The sequence below is a fragment of the Carassius carassius genome, chromosome 2, assembly GCF_963082965.1.
Source record: "Carassius carassius chromosome 2, fCarCar2.1, whole genome shotgun sequence".
Taxonomy (NCBI): domain Eukaryota; kingdom Metazoa; phylum Chordata; class Actinopteri; order Cypriniformes; family Cyprinidae; genus Carassius; species Carassius carassius.
Window position 1 is genome coordinate 22,986,380 of NC_081756.1, and position 4,529 is coordinate 22,990,908.

A 4,529-nucleotide genomic window follows, 5' to 3' on the forward strand; every position below is an offset into this window, starting at 1 on the left:
TGTTTGAAGACAAAATAATCATTGTGCGTATGGTTTGAGGGCAGGAGAGATTATTGTGTGATCCATTCAGATATCCGGTGAGAGAGGAAATCGCCCCAAAGCAGATGGATTGAGCTGTTGGGTAATGCGTCAGAGAACTGAGGAAATAACTCAATGAATAGACACAATAGAAACCACAAATCCCACCGTTTTATTACTGCAAGAACCTGAGCAAGATGTTTTATTATTGTTGTAATAGTAAAAAGGCCAACATGGAAATACTCACACATTTCAAGACAGGCTCAAATATATATATATATATATATATGTGTGTGTGTTTTAATGGTTTGTAATGGTTTCTCTTTCTCCTCTGTTGTTAATTCTTGGTATTAAATGTGTTTAAAAACACTTGCTAATTACATTACACTCAAATTATTTAATTACAATCCTTCCATTTTTATGCAATAATCTGGCACAATGTCATTGTGGCAAAGTGGCTAGACATGTCAAAAGTGTAAGAGTCCAGCTTCAGACTTCAGTTGGGGGTTTAATCCTGCATCTGTTTTGACCACTTGATGGCACATATGGCTCGTTGTAGTAGAGAGGTCTTCCAGGGTCTGGTCGAACACCAGAGGCCCCTGCTTTCACTGCTGAACACGGGTCCTCAGGGGCCGGGGGGGTTGGAGCCTGTGGATAGAGAGATGAGTTGTGGATTATGTGTGAATGTAATGGATGGGCCTGTCTGAAGGAGAATAGCTTCAATCAGGAGTGACTTAATGATGATGGGCTGCTTGGTTTTGACAGTGACAGACAATCAATCCCCTCAGTGTTGGATGACAAAGTGTTTTTGTGAATTTAAATGCTTGGCTCCTATTAATTTAAGAAACGTAACGGTATAATACGAGACTGACAGTGCTCTGCCCTCTGAGGATAACCCTGTCTGTTCTTCCCTCCTCCATCTTTCTTTGTACTTGATTGCCTTCCAACTTTTTTTGCTCAAGATGGAATACATATGACTTCTTCACAGAAGAAAGCTGAGAACATGTTGTGTGTGTACATATGTGTGTGTGTCCTCTATAACCTCAATAAATAACTCTTCTGCTCAATAAATAACTTTGATGATGTTTATGAAAAGTAATGGCTATTTATGAGGGGGCCGTTAGGCTTTTGAAACTGGAGAACATGGGGAGGGAACCAGGCAGGCTGTAATTGTAATGACTTTATTGAAATTAAAGTTGAAACCAATCTGGTTATTACAGTTAACCTGTCAACAATGCTGGGCTCTGTCATAAAACATGCATCTGCCGCACACTTGCACGTCCACTTTCTGCAACCTTTAATGGAAAGCTGAGATGTTCATGTAAAGTGTTTATCAGACTGACTGTCTGTGCCCTGAGGACAACCCTCTACTGAAACACTATACACATCATAACGCTGTCTCATCCCTTGTATGGAGCTCATCCAACCCCTAATAGCTTGGAAATATTCATTTATTATCCTCTCGCTGCTGGAATGGAAACTCAGTTGGACTCATGTGATGCAGCTTTGCACATTATGTTCCACAAACATGGTAATGAAAGATGAAAAGCATATTTAGCGATAATTGGCACTTGGGATATTTGCCAGATTGTGTTTCCTAAGTAAATGCTCAGATTGTGATGCCACAAACTAAACGAATGCGTGTGAGGATCAGTAGGCCATCATAAATCGAAGCAGACAGAATTGTTCAAGCCTTAGGTATGTGTTCATGCTTGGACATTGGGCCACTGAGGAGAATACAATTGCCAAAATTTTCCTCCTCATTTGTAAGAGTGAACCAGGAAGTACCTTCTCACTCAGCACTAAATTAGCCTGAAGTGAAATGGTGCAGCAAGGAAAAAATATCCTCTTTATTATAATTGTTGCAGAATTCCCCTGCAGCATGTGCGTGTTTGTTTTAGGGAAGCAAGATTATAGTTTTGGAGGCTATTTTTGCAGCTGTCTATGCAAATAACCAATATAGGAAAGAGGATGGATCATTTGTTAAATGGTCAAGGGCCATAAGACAAAATTACATTTTAGTTAAGTTTCAGTATAACAGGATGTGATTTAAAAAAAAAAAAAAAAAAAAAAAAAAAAAAAAAACTCTTTGGTACCACTTTGCTACTTAAGAATTTAAGTAGGGTTGAGTTAATAATGATTAAATAATTATTAATTTAATACTACTACTAATATTATATATAATATAATTAAATGATAGCAAATAAGACTTACAGGGCCCTACTTTAATGATCTAAATGCAAAGTGTAAAGCGCACCACGCAGGTGAACTCAGGGCATGACCAAATCCACTTTTGATATTGTGACGGATTTGCTATTTACACGGCGGAATTTGGCAATCACAAATACAGAACGCGTCTCCGAGATATAACGGAGCTGTTCGCTTATGAGCAAATAGCCTTCTGATACATGCGATTACTATCCATTATGACATGTAGGCATATATATATATGTACGCAGTCTATTTTCAGCTCCTTAAAATACCATTGTGCCAGCAATGCGCCTGAACACTCCTCTTTTTTAGACCAGTACGCCCATTTGCGCAAAAATCAGCGCAAATACATTTGCTAATTAAACGACGTGGCGCTGGAGGGGAAAATGTGAAACTAGCAAACACACTTGCGAGAGGCCTTGCATCGCATTGCGCCGGGTGTATGAGAGCCCACAGTATTCAAACATGCTGAAATGAAAGCTTACTTTACACACTTTTCACAAATTAGTTTTACTTTAAACATGTTTTAAAAACTGAAGAAATAGAAAACCTTTGTTTTTGTTTGTGTGTGTGTGTTTTTTTTTTTTTTGTGCAAAATTTTGAACTGAAAATGTAGGGCAGTAAACACTTCTGTTAATCTGCCATTTTTGATCATCTCAAAATAGCTAAGTATCAACTGATCGTTTTGCCTGGCCAGTTTAGAGACAACACTTTCAAAAGATGATGCACGGTTGTCAATGTAGAAAGTGCAACTCTTTAGATGATCACGTTATTTCTCAAGACTAAGCAATGTAAATGAAGACTACTGGCTAAGGAAATATAAGGCTGATTCTAGGTGGTAGATATGGGTTTATTTCCTGTAGCAGAAAAACAATGACTTATCCAAAGCTGCAGGGATGGCCATTCCTCACGCAGTGACATCATCATCAATCATCAGAATTCAGCAAATCTGAGTGGTAAAAAACTCCATCATGATTCAGAAACATCTGAGTCCCACTGTACTCATCAGCACAGTCCTAATGCAGCCCACTATTAATGAAAAAATAACATATCAAAGAATACAAATGAGTGCTTGGGCCTGCAAGTGCTTCAGAAATGGAGAGATAATTAGACTGTCTTCTGCAGATTGATGGATGCACAGTAATTGCCTTTGTGTTATTATTTCAGGTCCAGACAAAAAGAAAACGTACTTCTCTTGTCTTCTCACTGTTGAAATTCATTAATCTCATTAATGTGTGGAATTAATATCATTTTATCAGACATTCCAGAACTGCTGGATGTGTGTGCAGCTACACTTACGATCCAGAGACTGATCAATCACGAGCTGCTCACATCTGTGTTTGTGTGGCTTTGTGATTGTATGAATGAGTTGGTGCGTTTATTCAGTTTGGCAGCTCTGGGCTGGTTTGTTAGCTGGTGAGCAGCATGTTTTCTAGCTCTATTTGGTAGTTTTTGTGTATGGTTTCTTTTTAATTCAGCATGGCCTGCCTAAAGGATTGATTACAACTGTCTGGGAAAACACCTGCTGTAAATACACCTGTTTGGCATACATACTGTACAAAATGGCCTGTGCTGCTTCTGGGTTGTTTCAACTGGCTTTCTACTGTAACCTGTGTTTGTTATACACTATCTTTCAAAGGTTTGGGTTCGGATTGTTTTGTTAATACTCTTATTTAGCAAAGATGCATTGAATTGATCAAGTGTGGCCGTAAAGACATTTATAATTTTACCAAATATTTATATTTTAAATAAATGTGGTTCTTTTGAATTTTTTACTCACCATAAAGCCTTGTATCTCAGTATCTACAATGATATTAAGCACCACAACAGTTTTCAACACTGATAATAACAAGAAATGTTTCTTTAGCACCAAATAAGAATGATTTCTGAAGGATCATGTGACACTGAAGACTGGAGTAATGGCTGCTAAAAATTCAGCTGCTAATTGTTACGTCCCAGGATGTAATGTTTGTGTATTATGTTTAGGGAATGTAAATAAGATTGTTGCTATGTTTGTATTGTTTTGTTTCTCCTCTTTTGCCTTCTCATTCCTTCATGCTTTCAGCTAGACTTGTAGTCAAGACCGACTAAACCGAGACCAAGACACTACCAAGACCAGAGGGTATCGAGACCAAGACAAGACCAAGACCAAGACAGACCAAGTCAAGACCAAGACCAAGTTGAGACCAAGACCGAGACCAAGTCGAGACCGGAGGAAAAAAAAACAGACTAGTGTTGAAGCTAAGCAATAACTTGTATGAATTCAAGAACAGCAGCATACTAGGGTTCAGCCGCAGTTT

At 38.4% G+C, this 4,529-nt stretch overlaps 1 long non-coding RNA gene across 1 annotated transcript; it reads right to left on the bottom strand.

The window, feature by feature from the left end:
* Positions 1-415: 415 nt before the first annotated feature.
* LOC132097515 (uncharacterized) lies at positions 416-4,244 on the bottom strand. The gene is made up of 3 exons (XR_009422746.1): positions 4,142-4,244; positions 4,010-4,024; positions 416-666 (listed from the first exon to the last, which is right to left on the bottom strand). It is a non-coding gene; the product is annotated as an uncharacterized LOC132097515 (long non-coding RNA).
* Between the last annotated feature and the right edge of the window lie 285 nt (positions 4,245-4,529).